We start from the raw sequence: 27,424 nt of genomic DNA on the forward strand, positions 1-27,424 counted from the left end.
ACTCGTTTATTGTTTGTTTCTCCTTACTAGAATGCACACTCCTTGAGGGCAGGGATTTTTGTCTGTTCTTTTCTCCACTGAGTCCTCAGAATCTAGAAAAGCACCTAGTGCAGAGTAGAGGCTCAGTAAACATTTGTTAAATGCACGAATGCTTTTAGGAAGCTCTGACAGTAGTTCACATGTGAGCTAGGACTGCTTGGACCAGTGTAGCAGTAGTAACAATGGAAGAAAGTAGATATATGTAGAACACATTCAAGAGGTGGTCCATTCCATTTTATACAGCTCTGAATAGTGGGAAGTTTTTCCTTGCTTTGAGCCCAATTTTGCTTTTTTGCTTCTTCCAACTGTTGGCCCTTGGGGCTATTCAGAGAAAGTTTAATTCTGTCCCAACCTCTCTTTAGAATGAAATTACAACACTTTTTTCTTTCCTTCTTGTGACAGCCCCAGGATCTTTGTGGAGTGGATACATCCTTTTAAAGAGTATCAAAGGACAGTCATCTTTGATCAAATTACTATTTTTATCACTGATAGGATTCTATATTCATTAGTAGCACGTGACAGAAACCCAACACAAATGGATTAAGCATAAAAATGTGTATGGCTCACATGACCCTGAAGACTAGAAGTCTGTCTGATGTAGAGTGGTCGTGGATGCTCGTATGGTGTTATTAGAGCTCTACCTCTCTCCCTTTCTTGCCTCTGATTTTCTTTGTGTTTATTCATTCTCTGGCAGGCTATTCCTTTGTGGTGTTCATCTGGTCACCAGAAATCATTACCTATGTGGAAAGAGAGCACCTTTTTCCTGTTGGCTCCAGCAAAAGGACCAGAATTGACCATCAATGTCTAACTGGGTCTTGGTAATGGATTAGTTTCTTTGTTCATTGACCCTTCCAGTATTATGATATTGGGGCTATTTCCTTTTAAGCAAGAGAACTAAAGAACAAGGAATTGAAGAAATTTCCCCAAAGGCACAAAGCAAATCATTGAAGAATTTAACTCAAGTCAAGATTTTTCTGTTTAATCATAGTAGCAAATATTCCTTGTCAACTTTATCTTTTGTTCTCTATTCTTCACTTTCTTTCAATTTCTAAAGAAGATTTCTCCCAAAGATCTGAATGCACCCTGGACAGAAGTATAAGCTTGAGTGATTCATGAGAATAAAGTTGGACATTAAGTTGGAGGGAAAACGTCAAGAGAAAGTTGAAGAGATGTAGTAACAACAAGTCGAACTATGGGTGATTCCATTTCTAAGAAGAGTTTGCCATCTCAACCAGCAAGATCAATTTCCATTCTGCCCTCTCTTAATTTTTTTTTATTTGAGTATTATATTGCAACAGGAAATGATCATTTCATAATGTTAATTAGTGTTTAAGCCAACAGTTTATTCCATATAACAACAGGACTGCCTTTGGTGGAGAAGGTTCTGAACTGAGCCAATGAAATACAATCTTAAATACTGGCAAACTGAGGTTTTGTAATTTCACACATTATGTGCTTTACTGGAACTTTTACAAATTAATCCATACCATATGTACTCAACCAAGACAGCAATATGGAATTGTTTGGTGTCCTGGTTTCCTGTAGTATTTCTTGTTTTACTAAAAAAGCTTTAGTAAGTACCCATTTTGAAAACCAATAGAATTATGTTTTGTTTCAAAAATTGTGATAATTTTCTAACTGACTTCTATAAAATGTCCAGGCAGCTGGGCTTTTTGGATTTGTTTTCTAGGCTAAGAAAGAGGAAAGTTTTATTTTTCCCCTCTTCTTCTGTCTTCAAAAAGCAGCTGGTAATAAAATCCATACATTGCATGAAGATCAACAATGACCCTTTAACTTATTGTTTTTAGGTTATTCAAACTTGTGGATCTTGCCCCGCACCACTACAGACAGCATCAAAGGTGAATGATTACAGAATCGTAGACTTTTTTTCTGTATGGAGCTATATTAGTTTCTTAGGGTTGTCATAACAAAGTATGACAAACTGGGTGGCTTAAACCAGCCATCCCTAACCTTTTTGCACCAGAGATTGGTGCTCCTATGAGAATCTAATGCCTGATGATCTGAGGTGGAGCTGAGGGAATGATCCTAGTGCTGGCCAGAGCTGCAAATACAGATAAAGCTTCGCTTGCTTGCCTGCCACTCATTTCCTGCTGTGCAGCCCGGTTCCTAACAATACTGGCCAATACTGGTCCGTGGCCTGGGGGTTGGGGACCCTAGGCTTAAAGCACAGAAATTTTTCTCACAGTTCTGGGGGCTAGAACTCTGAGATCAAGGTGCCAACCAGATTTGTTCCTTCTGAGGGCTGTGAGGAAGAATCTGTTTTGTGACTTTTCCCTAGCTTTTCCCTAGCTTTGGTTTGCTGGCAAATTCTGGTGTTCTTTGGCTCATAGAAGCATTATCCCAATCTCTGCCTTCATCTTCACATGGTGTTCTTGCTATGTGCCTGTTTCTATGTCCAAACTTCTGATAGTAGGACTTTCTTACCATAGCCCTAGCAAAGTAATACGTATACCATCTAGGTAGGTTATACTATAATCTGTTAACCAAAATGAGTTATATCAGAAAGATCAAGGATTTGATTTTTTAAAAATGAGTCTACCAGAATTGTATGATTTAATGTATATAGACAGAAGACTTAAATGCACACAGCAGATATGCACACTTGTGGGTTCCCATGAGTTCACAGACCACAGGGCCAATATGTAAGTGATATTAAGAACAGGGACCTTTGATCATTCCCATCATACCCCTGGAGATATCTAATATGCTCTAATGAATTCAAGCACATCCCGAGATATTGAAGGAAAGTCACACAGGGCCAACATGCCTTTTCCAACCCTACCCCCAGGAGCTTGGTCAGAGAACAAGATAATAATAAAAATTATTAAAAATTTGTATAAATATATTGTTAGTCAGCCAACCTTAACCGTAGCTGACTTAAACTTGGCTGGGAGAATTCTGAAAAATGTTCATGCCCAGGCTCTTCCGCAGACTAAACATACAACTATCTTGAGAATCACTGCTTAAAGCAATGACAGTGCGACTGGAATAAATGACTCATGGTATCAAGGTAACCACTTGGAAGACCAGACCATATTGGGATGCCTGAGCATTTTGCTGTTGTTAAGCTAACAGGTATCTCCCCGTCTTCTCAAAGACAGATTAAGTTACTGCAGTTATGCCTGAAGTCCAGGGTAAATGTGGAGTGAAAAAGAAAGAAATGAACTGACAAGAAGATGATGGAGACAAGCAAGATGTCGGATAGGTTTGTTGGGTATAAAAGAAACTCAGTCCTTTGTAAGAGAGGGAAATACCTTCAACTCAGGCAGGCACCTTCAGTGAGAGTTTGAGACAGCAATTTAAACTTTTAATCTTTTATATTATGACTTTTGGTTGCAAGAGACAGAAATCTAACTCAAACCAGATTAAACACAAAGGGAATTTATTGGTTCATTCAAATCAGAAGGATGCTAAGGTATGTAACAAGAAGGAGGTACAGAAATTAGAGAAAAAGGGACTCATTGGTTCTAGGAATTTTTCCTCTCTATACTCATATTACCACAGAAGACTCAATGTGTCATCTTTCCAGCTTAAAATGCACAGCAGAAAGATAGCTATTCACATGCCATCCTATGGCCCATCTTTATTGCTTGGGAAAGAGCATTCTGTTATAGGCTAGGCCTGGTTCACTGGGCCGCTCACGAGAACAGCACATAGGGGAGTGGTTTGCTATGGAAGGAATGCTGAGTAGACAAAAGCAGCTGCTCTCTACTGCATCTATGAGAGTGAACTAATAGCTCCTCTTTCAACCTCCCATTTCTGTGGGATAAAAATGTTTATCCCATTTCTGTGGGACAAAAATGTTCCCTAAATCAAAGGAAAAGCCTTCTTTGGAATTGTAAGAGAAAACTGAAATAGCAAAGGAAGACCATCTTGAATGTCAAAAGCGAGAGTCAGATGGTTTTATGCTTTGCTATCTCTTTCCTAGTTGGTGAATCTTTGGAGGGTGGCTCTGGACTTGTTTGTCCACAATGACTTGACTTGCAAACAATGACTTGACTTGCTCTGGATGCACTCTGCTCTGGAAAGCAAGTACTATATTTTCTGTAATATGCATACAACAGCTGTTACTTAGGTTACTTTCCTTTTAATGAAAGAGCCTAGTGGTTTTGCTTTGCTTTGTTTTATTTCTCCAAGTGGTACTTCAGGCTTCATAAGAATGATGATCTACAAATTCAGAAGATAAGAAAAGACCCATGGTGTGAGCCTGTCTTGGGGAGCCCCCATCTTGAACCTGTGGGGGCATGTGATTTCAGTCTGTTGAAACTGTCGTAGGGGTTTCAGATTTCCAAGAAGACAGATGTGGTTTCAAGTATTGATTTGTTTTTCTACGGAGTAATGTAGCAAGAGAGCCCTTTTTTTTTTCTTTGAAACTTGTAAGCTCTTCCATGTCTCCCAAGTGTCTCACTTTTGCCAGTAGAAGGGTAGTATGAGTGTTGTTCTGAATAAAAGTCTGAGCGGGACAATGTGGAATTACAAAATTGTAGGCTGTGCTAACTCGCTGTTATCCTTGTGTCTGAGGAGAAGAGTGTGGAAATTAGGAGTATGAACTCTGGAGCCAGTTGCTTGGGTTTTATATTGGCTCTTCCATATAGCAGCTGTGTATCTTTGCACCACTTAACTCTCAGTACCTTCGTTTCCCTGTCTATAACATGGGGATAATAATAGTGCCCTCTCGGCTGCATTGTTCTGAAGATGAAAGGAATTTATATGTGGCACAAAAACAGATCTTGGCACACAGAAAACACTAGATAATGCTTAACTCATCATCATGTTCATCTTCATTAGGTATATTCATATGAAGTCCTTTGTATATATCTTAAGCCCAGGTGAACAACTATTCATGAGATAGATCTCGATAGCTTAGCCTCCTCTGCTGGCTGCACTCTAAGCTGTGTGAAGAGCACAGACTTGGAGCCTGGAGCCCTGGACCCAAATTTAGCCTCTACCATTCACTGGCTCCAAGATGGTGGACAAGTTATGTGGCTCTGGGCAGATTAGGTGTCCCTTTGAGTTCCATTTTCCTCAACTGTGAAACTGGGATAATCGCACAGAACTCACTCCACTGCTGGGTGGGCAAATCAAGGAGACCAAATTTTCCAGCTGCCCCAGGCCTGCGGCTCAGCATCAGTGAGTGGCCACCGGCTCAGATGCACTCCAGTTGTGGCAGCCCGACCCTGCCAGACCATTTTCTGCTTGAACGAGTTAGTTCCTGACTGCACGCCCCCTCCCGGGACTCTCTGACCAACATGACAGTCCAAAAATCTTCTAAAAAATGATTGAGCTGGTTTTCTTATAGTTTAGCAGCCAATCAATGTTCTCTTTATGTTCTTCTTCCTTATATGGAATACTTATAGCTATGTAGGTATGCGGAGGTACAAGATTGTATAAAACTGCCCACCATATACAATCGGGGCTCAGCCTTCGGATAAGAATCCACTGAGCCGGTGCCGGCATCAATAAACTCTGCTTCCTGTTTATAGACTTGATGTCCCATCTCTCTCTTTGAGAATCCTGTAACACAGTCTCTCTTTTATCCCCTGCTGATAATGTTTCAGTAAATGGAAGACACCCTAAAATGCATTGTGACTTGTTTTTAACAGTCTCCCATTTTGTTCCTGTCTTATTCTCAAGTTTTTACTATTCTGGATTTCAGAAAATAGTTTAATCGCCAAAATTGGTTGAATGAGCTTCTTTTAAAATTAGTCAAGTGTTACAAAGTACTGCTTTGCAGAGTGATTCTAGCAATTCCCCTTCACAAAACCACCCTATAAGAGTATTTTGATAAAAGAGGAGGATTTATAACATTCACATTATAAGAACTCCATTTACCACCCCAAACCAGGAAAATCTGTCATGTAAATCTCTTCCCTTCCTAAACAGAGCATCAAGATAAATCAACACATGGATTGTCATCAAATAATCTTACATAGAGGTATCTAAAGATAGAAATTTTAAATTTATTATTATTACTTCAACAGTGAGTTCCCTTCCTGGGCTGCTGGTTTAGTCCTATTACTGTGGAAGAGAATTAAAATGTTAATCAAGCTGTATTCAGAGATTGCAATATGCCGATCAGCCCTGTAGCCAGACCTGGAGGACACTTTCAGGATAAAGGAAGATTTCTGCTGGGATGGCTAACAACCAAGTGGAAGAAGAAACAGGAATAACAATCTTTAAGTGACTGTCCTATACAAATAAAATCGTTCATTCCCTATGGCTAAAACCATGGGGGAACCTATGCATTAAAGGCTGGGAACTGCCGGCAGGCCTTTCAGGCTATATACTTTCCCCCTTCCCCTTCCTCACTATATGTCCATATCAAAGGAAATTGGAACTAAATAAAGATATGTAAACTGAATTCTCTGTGAACACTTGGGGTCCCTCTCACTCTCTGCTTCTGAGAGGAGACCACACTCTGTGGAGTGTTACCCCTTTTCTAATAAACTTTTCCTTTAACTCTAGCTTTGGCATGTGTGTTGAATTCTTTCTACACTCTCTGCCAAAAGACTCTCTTCTTCTCAGTGCAGGGCTTTTTCTCCCCCAACTTGGGGAAATTTGCCCTGTCCTGCATCACTATCTGGATGGCCTTGGGTTTCAACCTTAGCCATTTATTTTAAACTCAGTTCAGTAGCTCATGTTTATGGATAAATGAACAAAACAGTAAAGATCAAAAGCAAAAAATAAAATTACTGTGGAATTTAATATTTCAGAAACCAGAGTCGGGTAAATATTAGCCAAGTGTGGTGTTCAGAACGAAAGGCTTGCATTTATGATAATGCGCCTAACAAGGAAATGAGATTGACACAGCAATTCCGTTTTTGTTGTCCCCTGAGGTTAGAGATTATGCAGTGCATGTTTCTGTTTTTAGCTTCTTTGGTAATTCCTATGGTGAGAGACTACACTCTGCATATTTGTCAAGGTTGCACTCCTGTTAGGTGCCGGGTATTTGAGGTAACACATTAAACACTGTTCTCATTGGAACCTTGTGCTCCATATCTCTCCACCTCAGCTGCCCTGTGATGCGGAGGGCCCCCTTCTCCTGACTGATTTCTTTATTTGTGTGCAGTTACCAAGGAATTCCACAGAGGAAACATAAGTCTATCTTAACAACAATTGTTGCTGTGAGAAATGTTGAAATGGGTGGCCAGATGACAAATGTTTACATTCTTTATTTGTTTCATTTTAATCCTGAGGCCTTTTAACACCGATTGAAGGTAAACTAAGAAAAAGAAACTGGAAGATCAGTAGAGATTTGATTGAAAAATAAACGAGTTAGGCTACTTTTCTGAAAAAGAAACAAGGGTTTGGATCCAGTGCCTCTGATAATAGTTATTGTAGCTGAATCCTTGGGTTGAAATGTCATCAATAAACTCAACTCAATCCAGCTGAAGGAACAAAGGACTTTATTGACTACCGTAGCTGGGAAGGTTAACAGGGGTAACATTCACTTCAGCAATTGAAGTTGGGGCAACTGGAAGAACTGGAAGGAAGGACTTGTGCTAGCGGGACCTCTTCCCTGCCCACCCACTCTTCATCCCTGCAGGTCTCAGTTTCTCTTTTCTAGTCATCCTCATTCCCTTCTCCTGAAGATTCACCTTCTCCACATGCCAGAGCATACAGCCACCCTCAGCTTCAGCTAAGTACTCAGGCAAAGAGAGTTTCTTTTGTTCAGTGCTTATATATGAATCCCAGGTAAGGACACTGATTCACTCTGCTTTGGGACAAATGCCCACTCTCTGGACCAATCAATCTCTGTTGCCAAAGGATGGATATTGTGATTGGTTGACCTGGGTCTGATGCTTACCACTATAGTCGGGGGCAGAGAGTATGTTCCCAGAAGAAAAAGGATGAAATAGTTGTCATTGTAGTCCAGGACAGTGTGTCCCTTGGCTTCCTGATATATATATCATACAGTCACAAGAATGCATCATAACTGTCCCATGTTCAACCAAAATGCAATCACATATTCCCCATGAGAGAAACAACCAAATGTCACATCCGGTTATTACATCTATCTCCAAGGGTAGCATTTATGGGCAATGCCTTTTCCTCTAGGTCAAGTTCAAGTGTGGCTCTTGAACCATCTCCAAAATACCTGATATATAATAATGGAAGTAAAATAAGATGAATCCAGATAGAAGAAAGGGAAGATGCAGCAATATCTGGTGCTTAGCCTTTTCTGTATCCTATTAGACGAGGATAGCAAGGAACCTTTTTCCTAGCAGTGAAACCCATCCAAAATTCCAGTCACTCGATACGAAGCTTCTTTTTATTATTATTTTTATTGGCAAGCTTATATTAAACAATAGGACTAGTATAACACACTTCCTTGAAGAGATGTGGAAGATGTACTTCAATCCCTAGTGTCCATGCTGTCCTCGGTCCAGTCTGTTTATGCGTTGGATGATGTGCTGGCCATGTATTCCAAAACCCAAACTGGGCTTCACTGACCAGTGATTCAGGAGCTACTTTCATGAATTTTTATTTTAATCAATTAATTAATTTTATTTTAATTAATTTTTAATTAATCAATTAATTTTTATTTTAATTAATTATTTTAATTAATCAATCAATTAATTAATTTTACTTTCAGGTATTTTCAGATGACAAAACATTAGTTTTTCAGGGACTTTCTTTTTCATGTCAACCATTTGTATTGGGAAACTTTCTGCAATGTAATACTTCCCTGCCTCTAAAAAAATGAATAATCCATGTTTATTGTGGAAGAGGAAAAGATATAGATGAACAACAATAAAAACATTACCCCTGAAATCCAGAGTGGAGGCCTGGCAAAATGGCACAGATGATAGAAACTTTGTTCATCCCTCTTGCAACCAAATCAAAGTTCTGATGGAAACACAGAGCAACAGCATGCAGAGTCACTTGGGCTCTAGACGAACAGAAGCCCCACAACTAAAGAGAGAAATAAGAAACTTCCCCGCGCCTTAGGAGTTAGGAGGGGATGAAGACACAAGGCTGCTTGGTCCCCAGTGGCTGAGTGGTACAGAGGCTATGGCAGCAGCAATGGCAGCTGCAGATGCCTCTTAAAGGGACCAGACCAGACTTTCGTGGTGATGGACTTGGTCTCTCTGAACAGCCAGGTAGGCTGCTTGGGCAGCACCAGGGACGTAGAGGATAACAGTAAGTTGTTGGAGTGAGGGCCAGAGGTGAGGATCTCTCCTGGGCAGAAGTGCTGGCAGTATCCATTGTTCCTCTGTTGATCCCTCCCCACTCTCAGTGTGCGAACTCAGTGCCGCCATAGTTGAGAGGCCATCAAACTGGATAATGGAGGTCTGTCTCTCCACCCAGAGGATTCCCGGAAATTCCGTATCCCCCAACTCGTGGCCCCACCCAAGCCATATCCAGTTGTATCCTCGGTGAGTCTGGTGCTCCTTCCTGAGCAGCTCCAAGACCCACACTGGTAGCAGCTGACCTCTGTTTCTGGTGTTGCCTTTTGAAGCAACTATAAGCACAGCATCTGTGGATTGCTTGCTGAATCTTAACAAGTGGCCCCAGAGGGGCACAGACTGAGGCTAAACTTGGCCTGCAGCTGAACCCCTCTCAGGACTGTGCCATTAAAGCCTGCTTTTCTCTTCCTGCCTTCCTAAAAGATGATAGGATGACACAGGGAAGAGGGAAAAGAACTGGCCTTTTTGAGTGCCTGAGTGTAATTGCATTATCTCATTCAGTGAGGATTATGGACCCAGGTACATGGGAATGAATAGTAGTTCCAGCCCAGGACTCAACCACTGTGCACCCTCAGGACCCCACCTCCACCCCTTTCTCATCATGCCTGAAAGTTAGTCCCCCTTGGTAGAATCTCTTCCCCTAGCTATCTCTTCTCTTTTTTCTCTGTGACAGAGAACCTTGATGTTTTCTGTTTACAGCTTTGTGGGAAGTTCTGCAGGGGGATTTTAATGAATTGTGGGACCAGTGGGCTACCGTATATGAAATCATGACTGTCCTGGAATCTCTAGGACTGAAAGTCACCATTAAACATCAGAGTAAGTGCTTACTGGTAGATAGAGCACACTTCAGTCTTGGGGCAGCAATCCCTGGTTTTTTCATCAAGACTGAATTTTGGGTCAGATACAGTATTTTTGTTTTTCATTTTCTTTCTTTTCCTCTCACATTCCCCTTGGCCACTGTACCCCCGAATGTATGACTGGACTCAAACTGAGTTCTCAGTATGGTCCATAAGCCTTAGACTTGGGCACATATATTACCTGACTTATTTGTGGAGCGATAAATCCATTTCATTCTGTACTACACTGTGTGACAGAATTGCTGTTTTCTGCATTTTTGCAAAATAACCCCTCAGCCCCATTTTGAAAATCTCAGTAGGTATACTATATTGAGTTGGTGGATGGATAGGAACTCTGCAAGTTTAAGTTATGATTTTTTGGGGGGCTTCAGGTCAAATATATCCTGTGTGTGTACAGCTACTGCCAGAGTAACGCTTTTTAAAGGTTAAGTCAGGTCATGTCACTTTTCTGCTCAGATCGCAGTGCTTTCCCCTGTTGGGTGAAAGCCCACACAAACCTGCAAAGGCCACATCTGCCCCTCTTGTTCCCCCTCTCTGATCTCACCCTCCCTGGATCACCGCACTCCTTCCACACCAGCCCTGCTGTTTCTGGGACATGTGAGGAGCAGCCCCATGCCAGGCTCTTCTTGCTTGCCGTTCTCTCTGCCTGGAACTGTCTTCCCCCCAGATCGACACAACTTGCTCCTTCAGCTTCTTTAAGTCTTTGATCAAATTTTCAATGTGAGCAAGCACATCCTGAGTGAAAGATCAAAATCTCATCTTCTCAGTGAGATCTGGCCTGCCGCCACACTCGCTGACCTCCCTGCTTCCTCTCTGAAGACTGTATAACATACTCTTTCTGCTTTCTTCTTCTCCTCCCTAGGATGTAAATCCTGTGGAGGCAGAGAGTTTTGTTCACTGCAGTATCCCCAACAGCTAAAACAGTGCCTAGCTCAGTAAGTATTTGTTGACGGAATGAATTGAGGGCAGTCCTCAGAGGCTAGATGGTCACTGTCTAGAACTCCTTTCTATAAATACAGATGTCCACTCATTAATGGGATTTTTTTTTTTTGTAAGTAGGCTATAAAATCAAATCTATTTGCCTCTTGATTTTCATTATGAAATTAAAGATGCATTCCCAGGAGATTAAACAAGGATTAGGAAAACTTCCAAGGCTTTGACAATTCAGGCATCACTGTCATGTTATGTTGCTTGCCGCTTTGGCATTCACTCATCAGTTCCCGCTTCTTTGTAAAGTTTGTAGCTCATAGTGGTGATTCTAATGCTGTCTCTCTCTTCAAGGAGGGTTTTTTTTTTTTTTTTTAATGTCAGGATCCCTCAATCTCTACTCATAATGTTCTGAACTCTCTTCTCTTTCTCTTCTTCTTTATGCCTAATGTGTATTGGTAATATCTAAAGGTTACCAAGCACACTAACTTACAGATACAAATGAAGTCTCAACATCACCAATTTAGATTTCCTGTTTTCACCCTCCCTTGTACTGCATTCTCTTGCCCTGAAAATCTCACCTAACGAACATTTCTTGGAATTTTCAAAGGTGAGTCCCACAACTTAGATGTCAGAAACATACACCATGTTGTGTTTGCCATGTTCTTTTTCTTTTGCTTTGGTTCTTCAAAGTTGATACTCAGTGCCAGCCAAGGTGGTGTCCACCTCACTGTGGTGGTGGCTTCCACTGGGAGTTGCTGCTTCCTGTTGCTTCTGAGGCTGCCAGTTTTCTGGGTGCCTCAGGAGTTCTTACTTATGAGAAGTAGAGGAATGACCCAATGCCAGGGGCGTTGCTGCATTTGGCATTGAAAAGCATTCCTTGTTTTGTTTTGTTTTGTTTTTTTCTGGTTGCTGTTTGTTTATTGTCTGCTTGAAGCTTTGGAATGATATTTGACCTGTTGATTAGAACTCAAGCCCAAGGTTTTGTGAGCTTCCTGACCCTGTAGGTGTACCTGCAGGGATATGAATGATCCCATTAGAGCAGTTTGTGAATGGGAGCCATGAGAAAATGACCCACATCTTCCTCCAAGGATCACTAGTTTTTCTTGTGTAGGGAAATATGTTACCCTAATAACTTGGGGCTGTTGCAAACATCCATGGTAGTGTTAACATGTAGTTCAGGTTGTGTTTCATTCATTTATTCCTTTACTCACCAGATGTACTGGGCACTTACCCCAGGCTAGATGTTGAAGATGCAACAATGAGCAATACAAACGTGGCTCCAGCCCATGTAGAGCTCCCCTAGCAAGGGAGACAGATATTAAACAGGCAAATGCTGTATGTTGAGTATGGATGACTTAAGAGCATTAGAGGAAAAGTCCAGGTTCTGAGACTGTATGGGAGTGGGCAGCGGGACAGCCTCCTGGGATGTGGGAAAGGAGTCAGGGGTAGCCTCCCTGAGGGATTGATAGAAAGAGAAGCTGAGGCCTGAAACATGGATAGGAGTTATCTAGGAGTAAAGAGGAGAAGAATGTTCTAGGCAGGAAAAAAGCAACAAAATTTCTTAAGATCAAGGTGTCAGGGATCTATAAAATATGTAAAATATTAATTTTTAATAGCAAAATGGCTGACTGCAGCATGTTAAGTTTAATTTAAACATAGGTTGTAGTAATGTCCAGAGCAATCCACCTTGTTCCCAGTGACTCTGGCCACATTACTTCGTACTTGCTTCCTGCTCTGATAAAACTTGTGTTAAATGAATATTGAGAATGCCAGGGTTCTTTGGTTGAGCACTTTCTTTGGTCCAGCTTTGTTTATTTAAATAATTTCTAAAATCTAGTCCTTTACTTAAGCCATAGGATTTCACATTCTCTAGGTATGTTTTTAAAATGGTCATCAACTTTTGCTTTGGTAGACTGGATCAGCCAGTTCAAAGCTTCTAAGTGTATATATAAGGGAGACCCCTGAATCCTGAGGTGCAGATGGAGAAAAAAAAGACATTGCATAAGAAAGGCGCAGCAAGAATTTCAGAATGGAGACCCTGGACATCAGGCCTGGGTGATGCAGCTTGATGATAAGCACCATTAATGTCCTGTATGTGGCTATCAACTATTTCTGGGAACTGATATGACTTTTCCGGAAGGGTCATATCAGTTCCCCATTGTGTAGAGACCTTTGGACCTGGTGGATTTTTCATGCACCATGGACCACAGCATGGTGGACACCAGGAAGATGTATCAAGTAATAACTTTTTTCTCTGTAATTCTCATATCCTTTCTGATATTCTATGAAGCTTCTGAGTAAAAATAATCTGCATTCATGAGATTTATTTCCACCATTCACAAACCTCTGTATTTCCCTAATCTAAGCCTAAGACACAAAATTTGGATCTCCAAACAACTTGTACTTTTGGGTGTTATGTTCGTAACACCTCCAGTGTCTCATGTCATTTTTGACAGGGTTCCCATATTTGCCTATAGAATAGAATTGACTTACATATAGCGGTTTAAAACTGCCTAGTGTACCATGTATAGGTATCTCATTCATTTATTCAAACGGCACACTTATTGAGCACCTACTGTGTGTCAGGCGCGATTTATGAACTGGTAGTGAACAAAACAAATATCCTATCCTAATGAGGTCACATTTAACTGAGAGACATAGGCAATAAATAAGTATATACATCAATAGAGAAATATGTCATTAGTATGTAAGTGCTAAGAAGAAAAATGATGTGGATAGAGAGTGATGGGGATAGAAGAGTACTGCTTTGTACTGGAAAGCCAAGAAGACCTCTCAGAGGAGATAACATTTTAACAGAGACCTGGAAGAAATAAGAGAAGAAGCAATGTGGGGGAAAAGCATCTTCCACAAAGGGTACAGCAAATGAGGAGGAGCTGAGGAGCAAATATGTTTAACTTGTTCAGGGAATAGTAAAGACAGTAGCAGTAATGGAGTGAGCATCAAGATGTTGGCAGGAATGGGATGGTAGTTGGTGGGAAGGAAAATGTATTAAGACATAAATGATGAAGAGGTGGTCAGAGACCAGAACAAGTTGGGCAAGCTCTGGACATCAGGTTTTAATCTCTGAGGGGCAGCCGTTGGAGGGCCTTGAGCATCATCTATGACATGATCCAACTTATGTTTTATTCAGGAGATCTCGGGGGCGGCAGAGACCTTGATCGTTGGGCTGGGAGTGGTTGTTCCTAGGAAGTCTCCACTTCTCCCACCTTCCTTCAACTGGGGCAATCTCACCTTGAGCTAGCTGTCTTACATATTTGGCTTCTGGATAGATTTTGTTGTTGGTGTTGAAGGAAAAGCTCTTCTTGTTTTTAAAACATTTGAAAATTATTGTTTTATATTGCCTATGATATTTATAAAAACGAGTGGCAAATGGCAAAATTAAAGCAATAAGAAATGAATATCTCATAAATTTTACTTCATTAGGGTGGTCATACTTAATCTCAGCTGGACCATCTGCTTTTAGGCCAGTCGAATTGTTCCTTTGTGTTAACCACAAAGGAAAGGGCAAAATTAAAGGTGAGGATGATACAGGGAATTTATAACACTTTTTAGTTGTGTGAGAATAGAAAGCAGTCGATTCAAAATGATGGGTTATTCATATCCATCTTTAGGAACATGTGTAGTCAAGGCAAGGATTGCCTGTGCAATCCAACACAGGTTTAAAAACATATGCTGTAAATTAACATTATGTTAGGTAGAACTTGTTATTTTTGCTTCTTTCTCTTTGCATTACATTGTAAATGGAAAAAATCTAATGTTTGAATTTTTAAAAATTGATATTGTAAGAAGTTTTCATAAATTTTTAAATTCATTATCCTGGAGAGGTATTGCCTTATTAAATTGTTGCCTGACATTTATTGAGTGACAATAATGTACACTTTTAATATGATTGATTCAAAAAGACATAAATACTTTAAAACTCAAAACCTTGGTAAAAGTATGTCATTATTTATAAGAAGCCTGCTTCCTTCTAGGCTCTGTGTTGAACATTTTGCGTGCATTAACCCTTTTAATCCTCACAACCCTCCAAAACTTTTATCCACATCATAGAAAAGTTAACTGAATCACAGAAAGTAAAGCGATTGACCCGGCATCATAAAGTGGAGTGCTAGAGGTAAGCTTGGGTGGTGGCCCTTGTGTTGCTGCACAGAGCCATTTCCCCAGATGGGAAATGAGGTTTATCTAGAATGCTCTGGATGGTGTCTAGATCTAGGATGGCAGAGGAGAAATTTCACATCCTCTGTACCTTCCATGAAACCGATCTTTACTGGAGCCCATCATCTGGTGACCACATAAAAACTGTTCTTAATGTTCTGAGTTATGAAACTTTAACTTATCAGCATTTTTGTGTTCTTTTGGGGATGGATATTTACTGCTTGAAAAGTTTTTTTTTTTAATTACATAATAAGTTTCAGATCTTTGAGATCCATAAAATAGTATTAATGGTGCTTGTCAGCAACTGTGTTTCTGGATGTGAATCCCTGATACTGAGATATGTTGGTCCAAGTCTTTCTCCTCAAGAAATTGAGAAATTTAGGAATATCAATTCTTAAGATGTTCATTGCTCTAATAAATTAATTCCACAGTCTTGAAAACATAGAAGCCTTGTTTATGTTCTCTGGGCCTTAAAGTGTAAAAAAATAAAAAAGAAAGAAAGAAAGAAATTGATTAAAAGTTAGATATTGACACTAAAGGGGAAGAAACTGATATAATTTCTGTGAATGTGCTTAGGTCGTAGTTCGTTCATTAAATATTGATGGGATCTGAATTTCTTCAGCTGGAGTATATCAAGTTGAGGAGGGACTAAAATAGCCCTAGATTATTTCATCTTCAGTTTCTTCTCTCTACCTTCTCTCTCTCTCTTTCTCTGTCTCTCCCTCTCTCTGTCTCTGCTGCCCTCCCTTCATCTGAAAGAAAAAAAATATTAAGCTGACAAAATTTCAGAAAAGTAGGACAAAAAATGGGGTTCCAGCCCAGTAGATTTAAAACACATTGTATGCTTACAAATATGAAAACAGCGCTTGACCAGGAATTAGGCAGATGATGATGAATGAGACTTGAAGGCCAAGAAACAGACTCATTTCCAGTTTTGTAAAGGAAAACAGAATCTATGAGGGTGTGACTGGATGGATTATTAAAAACATTTTTTTTTGTCTAATTTTCTAATTCCTTAGAAAAAGAATGACAAAATACTTTCTCACTGCTTACATTAAAATGAATTGCATTTGGAGAAGATTTTAATGTAAAAACAAAACTTTATGAAATATTGGAAAGAAAATAAATATTTTAGGTTGGTAAAGGACTTTTAAAGCATAACTTTGAAGGAGAAATAAGAACAGTTGATTGGTTTTATTAAATTTTAATTAAGAACTTCTATATGATGAAAAATATAAAACACTATTGAAAAGCATATAAACTTGGACCAAAATGTGCAATCATATAAAAGTTAATATCTTTGTTATATATAGAGCCCCTATAAGTAAAAAGGATCGTCACCCCAATATCACAGTATAAGTTCATGAACAGCAATTTCACCAAAGGAACAACTGTTTCCATGTCATGAGTAATCGAATATATGCATATTGAAACAAAGAAATTCAATTTTTTTGCATATCACACTCTCAGAGATTACAAAGCATAATACTTAGTCTTGCCTAGGATATAAAGAAATTGGCACCAACGATGAGGGTTATACAACATTTCTGGTAAAATATTTGGCAGTGTGCATCAGAAAATTAAAAATGTTTATAGCTTTTGACCTAGTAATTTTAAAGTATTTATCCTAAGGACATAATTAGATATGTAGGCAGTGATTTTTGTACAAAAAATATTAAATATGGCATTAAAAAAATCACAAATAGTTAATGCTATAGAAAGTTGCTCATGGCAAAATTATAACTAAAAAATATACATAACATACATGAATGCTGGAGAAAATACATCAAATTATTAATCGTGATTATTTCTGGCATTAAAAGTAATTTTTATTTCTATCTTTAAACTTTTGTGAGCACTCTGAAATTTCTATAATGCTCATGTATTTCCTTTACACTTAAAAGAAAAGGAGGATTAAATATATCTTTTTAGAGTTTCTTTTCTTCGGCTTCAGACAAATTTGAAATGAATCTTCTTTGGATGACTAACTAGTTAAATTATCAATTTTTGGTGCTGCAGTGTCAATTTCTGTATCTTTTCCCTTGTAGCTAAGAGAAGGGCCCCTGGCAAGGCAGTCAGAGAAAGAAGTCAGATCTAGGCAGGTTGCTTTATGCCGTAAGCACTTTTGCTTTGTGGGTCCCTTACTCCTTAAAAAAAAAAAAAAAATCGAAAATTGTATTTTATGGTTGCGTTAGTGTATACATAAATATAATTCAGGGTGGATTGTGTTCATTTTTGTTTACTGATTTTAGAAGAACTTAAAACTTTGTAGGCTTCTAAGAGGATCATAGCTCTGGACACTGTGCTGATTGTGCCTAATGGAGGAATGGGCTCTGGATGCAGGTGGGACGCTCAAAGGTACAGGAGCCCAGGATTGTGAGGGATGCCACATGGAGGAGTAGGATTCTAAAAGGCAAGGTGGAATAGTGCTATTTACTCTACTCTACTGAGTAGCCTTTAACAGCTCAAGTCTCTTGTTTGTCCTTGTGAGAAAAATCTAAATTTCAGGCTACCGGGGAATCCTCTCCCAGCCTTGCTCTGAACTGTGCATTTCATTTCCAAGGCCTTTCATGCTAGAAAGCATGCTAGAATTCTATGTAATTTTCTATTTGGGGTAAGAGTGTTTAACAAGAGGCAGGGTGATTCCCAGATTTCTGACCAGGACACTTGACTCTGTTGTGGTGCCAGTCTTCAATATAGAGGAAGATTTCTGTTAGATATGTTGAATTTTAGGTGACTTCAGACAGAGGTGGCAAGTAGTATTGGGGAGTTCTAGAATTCAGAGGGAATACGTGCTGTATTTTTGGCCTTGAGACATCAATGGACAAGAAGTGAATGGTGATGCAAGCAAGGATAAGCAACTGGAAAGGTGGTGAGAAGAGAGGCGGTGTGAGACCAGAATTCCCAGAATACTCATTTAGGATGTGGCAGAGGGCACCTGGGAGCAGGAAAGAGGAAAATCTCAAGTAACGTGGAAACCAAGAAAGGATGCAATTCCTAAGGGAGGACGTGATTCATGATTTCAAAAACCACAGTGAGGTTTAGCAGGATCAAGATTAAAAAGCAAGACGATTTAAAAGTTAAGTGGTTGTTGGTGACTGAGCTGAGGACATTTGGTACCAGGCCAGATTAAAGTGGGTATAGGAATAAATGAATGGAAACTAAAGAAAGAGATTACTGTTTTTGAGAAGATGGCTGTGGAAAGGAAGAGGAAATTAAATTCATAATAGGTATTATTATTTTTAGTTTTATTTATAAGAAGGGAGATAATAGAGCATGTTTATAAATTGAATATGAGAGCATTATGGGTTGAATTGTATCACCCAAAATTCATATGCTGAAGTCTTAACCTTTAGTACCTCAGAATGTGATTTATTTGGAAATAGGGTCTTTGCATATATAATTAGTTAAGATAAGGTCATACCAGAGTAGGGTGGGCCCCTAATCCAATATGATGGGTGTCCTTGTTAAAAAGAAAATTTGGACACATATAAACAATGAAGGAGAATGCCATATTAGCATGAAGGCAGAGGTCAGGGTGATATTGTCTACAAGTCAAGGGAGTACCAAAGATTGCCAGTAAACCATCAAAGCTAGGAGAGGGGCCTGACACAGATTCGTTCCCAGCACTTTCAGAGGGGGTGTGGTCCTGGCAACAGCTTAAATTACAACTTCTAGCTTCCAGAACTGTGAGATAATAATTTATGTTGTTTAAGCTCCTCTGTTTGGGGTACTTAGTTATGGGAGCACAGGAGGAGTGAAAGAGAGAGGGAGGAAAGAAAGAAGGGAGGAAGGGAGAGAGAGAGAGAAAGAAAAAGGAGGAGGAGGAGAAGGAGAAGGAGAAGGAGAGGAGAAGAAGAAAAAGAAGAAAGAGTTCTGAATAAATCCTAATTCTAAAGATCTGGCTAAGTGGTATTGTTCATACAGCATTCCATAGGAAAATGTGTTCAAGAATACATGTAAATGCCTCCAAACCAGACTAGGTGACATGAAGAGGGCTACATCCAGTTTTCTGGTTGTAGTTCTTCAAACTAGAAGTCATTTCTACATGCCACAGACAAAAACACTGTGAATTTTTAAAATTGATCACTTCTCTATTACGTAAGTTCAATAAAATCTAACATCACATAGCATAATTCATAGTGCTCTCAGAGATAACAGTTACAGTAACTTGGCAATATAAATCTTGGTAGTATTGACAAAAAGTATTTATACAGATATTTTCAAATGCCTCAACTTGAGCAGAAAAGTGGGAGTGAATAAGTAACAAATTGCACTTAACAATATTTTAACAAATTGATTTCCACTAAAATGAAAATGAAAAAAGATTCATATCTTGGCTGAATATTAATTCTTATGCTCTTTATAGAAGGCCAAATTAATTTTTAGGGTGAAATTCATGTCAACCAAATAAAAACTATATGCACCAAAAAGAGCTAGAAATTTATTTGACAAAATACAACTGTTGCTTATCTCTAACTCGATCTTCATTTATTTATTTTTGGGGAGCAAATGCCTTATCAGACAATTGCTACCTTATTTCTTTATAAATGACTTTTAATGATGTCGATTATGTTAAAAGGATATAAATAATATGTTAAACAGGAGAAAGACTATTGTGTTTATGGATTGCCTAGGAACAGCTGCATGTGAGAGGAGAGAACATTCAATGGTGTCGTATTAACTGAAGAGGGGGAGAAAAGGGCACTAAACAGATAGGTTACAACTTTCTAAGCTGTGTGGCCTTGGGCAAGTCACTTAACCTCTCTGGGCTTTTAAAAATTCAGTGTTTTTGTCTGCAGCAGACAGATTTTGTTATCTCTAACCAGAGTTAATAAGACCTACTTTGCTGTTGTATATGAAAGCATCTAATAGAGTGTCTGAGGCAGAGTAAAAACACAATTGCTATTAGTGGCATCTCCTTTATACTAGGATTTGTATTGGGAGGTAGTGTGGTAGAGTGGATATATGTGAGTTTGGGAACAGGCTGATCTGTATACAAATTTCAGCTCAACTTCTTACCAATGTGTGTTTAACTCTGATCAAGTTACTGAACTTCTCTGAAATTCTTTTTTTTTAATCTTAAACTCATATTTTGTAAAGTTGTATATGATTAAATGAGATAACATAAGAGAAACCATCTAGCATTGTAACTATCAGGGGCACTGCTGGCCTATATGGCATCCTTATGTGAATTACAAAAAAAAATCGACCCCTTCATCAAGTGATCTTACTTCTACCTTTAGAAAAATTTCCTACTATACTGATAATTAGAACAAAAAACATTTACTGCTTATATTAGTTTGCTAGAGCTAACATAACAAAATACCACAAGTAGGTGGCTTAAACAATAAAAATTTATTTCTCATGGTTCTGGAGCCTGAAAGGTCAAGATCAAAGTACTGGCAGGATTGGTTTCTCCTGAGGCCTCTCTCCTTGGCTTGTGGATGGCTACTTTCTCAATGTGTCCTTACATACGGCTATTTCTCTGTGTACATGTCACTGGTGTCTCTCCCTCTTCTTATGAGGTCATCAGTACTATTGGATTAGGGCTCCACCCTATGACCTTGCTTAATCCTAATTACCTCCTAAAAGCCCTGTCTCTAAATACAGTCACATTGGGGGTTAGGGTTTCAATATATGTATTTGGGGGAGGGGGAGACACAATTCATTCCAAAGCACTACTATCTGCTGGAAAATTGTCAGAATAAGCATGCAAATCTGTGGTATCTATACCTTGAATGTGGTGCCTTTGTGCAGTGTGCAAGCTGTGGAGTCTTATGCAAGTCTGGCACGAGATAGATGCTAATTTAATGTGTAGCTCCTCCTATCTCTGTATTCTTTTCTTGCTCCCAGGTAGGGCACTCCTATTGGTAGATCTTGCAGCCTTACCTGGGAAGTCTTCATGCTGAATGGAGTTGTCATGACTCTTAATGAGGAGTCTCTGTCAACACTATTCCCCGTCAGTAACTTGATTTGCCCGGCCCCACACATACTCAGAGTCAGGGCTGACATTTCTACCCGATGCTTCTCTTTATCCCACTACCTCCTCATCTCTTCAAGTCAGTTTGTGAGCATGAAACTTGAGGAAATCAAGAGCAGCTCCTCATCAGGAAAATGCAGGTGGACTCTAGGCTAACGGTAGCTAAAGGAGCAAGCAGTTGGGTAAAGAGAAACGGATGCTGGACCAGATGTTAAAGAGTCTGCCCTGCAATCTTTTTTTAATAATATTTTTTATTTTTCAATTATAGTTGCCATAGAACATTATATTAATTTCAAGTGGACAGCATAGTGATTAGACATTTATATAACTCACAAAGTGACACCCCACTATATCTAGTACCCCTCTGACACCATACATAGTTATTACAATATTATTGACTATATTCCTTATGCTATGTTTTACATCTCCATGACCGTTTTGTAACTACCAATTTGAACTTCTTAATTCCTTCCCCTTTTTCACCAATTTCCCCACCCCTCCCATCTGATAATCCTCAAAATGTTCTCTGTATCTATGAGTTTGTTTCTGTTTTTGTTGTTGGTGGTGTTCTTGTTTATTTTGTTCTTTAGATTCCACATGTATGTGAAATTATATGGCTTTTTTTTTTTTCTATCTGACTTACTCCATTCAGCACAATACCCTCTAGGTCCATCATGCAATATCTTTTTCCATTCCTTTACTTTCCATTGATATGTATCTTTTAATCTGAAGTGAGGCTTGTAAGCAGCATATTTAAGGGTCTTATTTTCTTATCCATTCAGCCATCCTATCTTTTGATTAGAGCATTTAATTTTTTCATTTGAAGTACTTGTTGATAGATTAAATAATTATTGTCATTATTCATATTTTTGATACATATATTTTTCTTCTTCTTAAAGAAGTCCCTCCAACATTTCCTGTAATACTGGCTTGGTGATGATGAATTCCTTTAGCTTTTCTTGACTGTGAAGTTCTTTATCTGTGCTTTGATTCCAAATGATAGCCTTGCTGGGTAGAGTAATCTAGGTTGTAGGTCCTGGGTTTTTATCACTTTGAATATTTTGTGCCAAGCCCTTCTACCCTGCAAAGTTTCTGTTGAGAAATTGGCTGACAGTCTATGGGAGCTCCCTTGGAGGTAACTATTTGCTTTTCTCTTACTGCTTTTAAGATTCTCTCTTTGTATTTAACCTGTGGCATTTTAATTACGATGTGTCTTGGTGTGGGCCTCTTTGGGTTCCTCTTGTTTGGGACTCTCTGTGCTTCCTGGGCTTGTGTGTCTATTTCCTTCACCAGGTTAGGGAAGTTTTCCACCATCATTTCTTCAGATAGGCTCTCAATTCCTTGCTCTCTCTCTTCTTCTGGTACCTTGTGATACAAATGTTGTTACTCTTGATATTGTCCCAGAGACTCCTTAACTTACTTTCATTTTACATTTCCATCCCTCCTAACCGTGACCTCTTATGAAGTGACCTCTTATGTTTGTCCCTAGTTGGCTTCTGTTGATCCAGACTTCAGGCGACTTCTCATGCTGATTGCTCTGTAGTTTTGTTATAATTTTGGTGTGGTTGTGAGAGGAGACTTGCACAGCATTTACCTTCTATGCCATTTGACCTGTCTCTTGTCCCGTAATCTTATTCCACCATTTCTACTCACTCATTGGAGATTTCGTCCACAGCTAACAGTCCTTCTAATTACATGAATGCTTGTCATCATTGATGACTTCAACTTCTAAGAGCTGATTGATCCAACACCTGACCCAGTGACTCTTTTCTCCATTCCATTCCATCTAAACACTTATCATCAAATATTACACCATTTCCAAAATTGTTGCTCCACTTTCCCACTCTTCAGTTGAAACCTCTTGTGCTTTCAATTGTCTTGCTCGATTTCTTGCTGTAACAATTCTTTGGTGTCATTGAGATCTCTGGTCCATTGATTGAAATCCATTTTCTGTATCTTATAGCTCCTTTCTGCCCTTCCTTTCCCTTATTTTCCAACTTAGATTCCATGACACATCATTACAATAAATGTTGTATTGATAGCCTAAGTTCTCTAGATTCTTTCATCTTTTGTCACATTTTCCTAGCAAAATATTCTGACCTTGGATGATCTCAAGCATTTGACTTCTCTGAACTTGCACCTGAGCACTTGGGTATTGCCGCATTGTACTGTGTGACAGTCCTACATCAAACCTGAGATATGCTTAATTTCCCACTCTTCTAGTGACCATTTTATGACTTACTTGATACATCAAACCTCCCACCCCTTCCACTAGTTTTACCAACTAGCTTTCAGCTGATGAACTTCTTTGAAAATTGGAGGCCATTTGTTGCGAGTACCTTTGTTTTTCTATCATCATATCTACAGCTCTTCTTGTGTCTGCATCTATTGCCTCTCTCTTCTTTCTATCATGTCCTCCCTGCGCATGTTGTTTTGTGCCTTCTCCTCTTTCTTTGTCTTATTGTTTTCCCTCTCTACTGGATCATAAAAGTATCCTCAAATTTTTTCCTAGACCCAATCGTTTTTTCGTAATTGCTTCATTAATCTGTTTCTCATCATTGTCAAACTTCTCAAAAGAGCTGTCTTCTGTTTCTACATTTCTGCCAAAAATATGCAGAAATGTATATCATTTTCATTGATGGCCCCATATGATGGACTCTATTCAGTTCTCATTTTATCTGGCTTTGTAGCAGCACTTAACAAAGTTGAAAATCCTTCTTTTACACTTTCCTTCTTTTGGCTTCTGGTGCACCACCCTCTCTAAGCTTTATATCTATCTACCTCCCAAGATCTCCTCTCCTATATCTGTTCCACCTCTGAGTATCTGATTTTCTCAAGAATTGGTCATAGGCCCTCTTTATTTTCTAGATTCTCTTTCTGGTCATCCTCTTCATTCCCATGTTTTAAAATACCATCTGTGTGATGATGATTCCTCCTCAACTTCTCTTCTGAGCTGCAGATCTAATGACTTATTTGACCTTGTTACTTGGATGTTTTGTAGATTCCTTAGTCATGAAATGCCTAAAATTCTTAATAGTTACTCCTCAAAATGGTTATCTCAGTGACTTTACTGTTTCAGTGTGATATCACTTCGTAGCCCAAGCAAGAAACCTGGGAGTCACTCCTGATTTTTCTCTCTCCCCTACCCGCTATATCTAATCCATCACAAAGATTTTGGACTTTATTTCTGAGATATGTTTCTAGTTAATTCACTTCTCTCCACTTCTACTGCCATCAACAGGGTTCTCCTGGACCACTGCTCCTAACCTGTGTTCCCAGTTCTATTCTTGCAGCTCTACAAACTACCTTCCACCTAGCAGCCATAGCGGTTGTTACACAATGTAGTTTTCATCATGCCTTTCCCCTGATGGAAACTATTCACAGAGTTTCCATTGCTCTTAGAAAAAGCTGAACTTTATTCCATGTCCACGCAAGCCTTCCCTACATGATTTAGCTCCTGCCATTTTTATCGCCTTCATTTTATGCTCCTTTCCCCTCACTCAATATCATCTTCCATTTTTCTCCAGCATGCCAACTCCTTTCCTTCTGAACCAGAAATCAGGTTCTTACCATATACTGAATATGCCTGCACCTTGATCTTGGACTTACCAGCCTCCAGAATGGTGAGAAATAACAAATTTCTGTTGTTTATAAGCCATCCATTCTATGGTATTTCGTAATAGCATCCCTAACTGACTAAGACACCTTCCTTGTAGTTTTGATACATGCTGTTCCCTCTAGCTGGTATTATCTTCCCTTCAAGCTTTGTAAGGCTGTTTCCTTTTCAGCTTTGAAGTCGCTTTTTAAATGTCTACCCTCTTGTCAAGAGGGTCTTGTCCACCCTCTGTCAAGTTTGTTCTCTTCTTTCATGGCATTTATTACAATTGGAATTTCATAATTATTTCTTTATTCGCTTGTTTATGTCTGGCTTTCTCACTATGTCTGGCTCAGCCCCATGAAAGCAGGAACCATGTTAGGTTGTCCTCTGTTGTAAGCCTGACACTTAGCATAATGCTTGGCAGCTAGAAGAAACATTCGTTGAATTTTTGATAGAATGAACCAGCTGTTAGATTTTGGTTAAGTCTGTTATAATTACCGAATTTAAGCTTCCTCACCTGCATTTTTTAAAGCATTACTCTCAGATTTATAAAATGATTATGAGAAACATTAGGAGTCATTATATTTTTAAAACTACATGTTTTTATTTTAATTAGTGCCTATTAATTCCCTGCTAGGAAAGGTGAGGAAGTTAACACTCCCACTTCTTTCTACTTTCCTATCCCACCTCTTGGCTTTGTCAATTATATTACTTTATTATATATTGGAAAAATTTATAACACTTACACCTGTTTTGTATATCTAATTCCCTCAGTTACTTAATCTTAGTTTTCTACTTAAATGCATTAATTGCTCACTATCTGTATCAATTTAGGTTCTTGGTTTCAAACAACAGATCAACTTTGATTAATTTTAGCAGAAAAAGAATTGATCAGAAGGAAGTTGGGTGACTAGGGAATCCTGCTCAGAAGTTGGGCAGGAACCAAGGAAGAGTGAACAACGGGAAAACTCAGCCGAGTTTTCCATGTGCGTGCCTGTTGAAGATGCACCACAGGATCCCACACTGCTTTCCTTCCCTCTTCCTGCCCTCTTTTTTTCCTTCTTCTCTTGCATCTCTTCCTCCTCTTTCTCCTTTGCTGTAGTGTGTTTGCACAGTTTCTTGTCACCTGGTTTGATTTTGCTTGTGCTTCCTGTGAGAATCTTTCCCAAGCTGTGCCTGCTCTCATGTAGTGTGGACAAATCTCCTTGACCCTTCCACTGTATCTGAAACTTTGTCATTTCTCCCTGTAAGTTGTTTGAAAGCTGGATATTTTGTTATCTTTCTGTTTTCCTCACCTTGGGAATGGGGAAAACTTGGCTGAAGCTCTGGGAAATCTTTATCAGAAGACCCATCCGAGCTTTGTTCTGTATGTGGATTTTGTCAAATGTTCTCTATGAGAATTCACCTCAGCTGGTTGGGATGGATCGTACTTTCCTGCGCTGGTGTCCCTGAGCTCCAGATTATTCTGCCACCACCTCTCCCCCACCCCAAAGACCCTAGATTCACCGTAGGGCCCCAAAGCCTTTATTTCTGGCAGAGAATATGGGCCATGGGTGTCTATTTCATACACTCCTCCTTAGGAGAGCAATTTCTATTTCCTCCCAGAAGATGGGAAATAGAAAGGTATACCCTCAATTCGCTTCTCTCCTGATTTGAAATAAAGTGGTTGCCATTGAGGTTTTTTTTTGTTTGTTTGTTTTTTGTTTTTTGTTTTTTTTTTTGACTCCCTGCTACTGCATTTGGTGGGCCAGGGGTAGTCGGTGGTATATGACTGGATGGGATGAGGCAAAGGTCATATTCAGGAGTTGTGCTAGGCCAAAAATTTCTGCTTCATTTCTTAGCTGCCCTTCCTCTTGTTTGGTTGATATTAGTGAAGTTTCTTCTAATTGCTTGACTTTAAGCATTGAAGGGGAAAGTCCTTTTATCTTCATTGGTCCCAGCATCCTGATACTAAATCCCCTATTTGCTTAATGTGATTCAAGTTGGGTATCAGTCACTTGTAAGCCAAACAGTGCTAACAAATGCAATGCCATAGATGTGGGAGTCAGCTTTCTCTGGTGAAAATAAGGGGCTTAACTTGCATCATATTGACTCCTTTACCTTTTTTACACAAAGGGGACCTATGTTCAGAAGCATATTTTTCTCCAGGGACAACACTGGATTATCTGCTTAAATGCTCAATTTGCAATCCCATAAAACTATAATGTTAAGCATAAACAGACCCAGTTTGGACTGGATAATTTTAAGAGTAGCATGATGGTTAATTTTATGTGTCAACTTGGCTAGGCCACAGTACCCAAATGCTCGGTCAAATACCAGTTTAAATGTTGGTGTGAAGGTAGTTTTTAGATGTGATTAACATTTAAATTGGTAGACTTTGAGTAAAGCAGATTACCCTCCTTAATGTAGATGGGCCTCATCCAATCAATTGAAGGCTTTAAGAGAAAAAGACTGAGATTCCACAGGAAGAGGGAATTCTGCATTCAGATTGCCTTTGGACTCAAGCTGCAAAGTCAACTCTTCCTTAGGTCTCTAGCCTGCTGATCTGCCTGGCAGATTTTGAGATTTTTGAATTTACCAGCTCCCACAATTGCATGAGCCAATTCCTTAAAATCAATCTCTCTCTCTC

Source organism: Pteropus medius, unplaced genomic scaffold (assembly GCF_902729225.1).
Source record: "Pteropus medius unplaced genomic scaffold, Ma_sr-lr_union100, whole genome shotgun sequence".
Classification (NCBI taxonomy): domain Eukaryota; kingdom Metazoa; phylum Chordata; class Mammalia; order Chiroptera; family Pteropodidae; genus Pteropus; species Pteropus medius.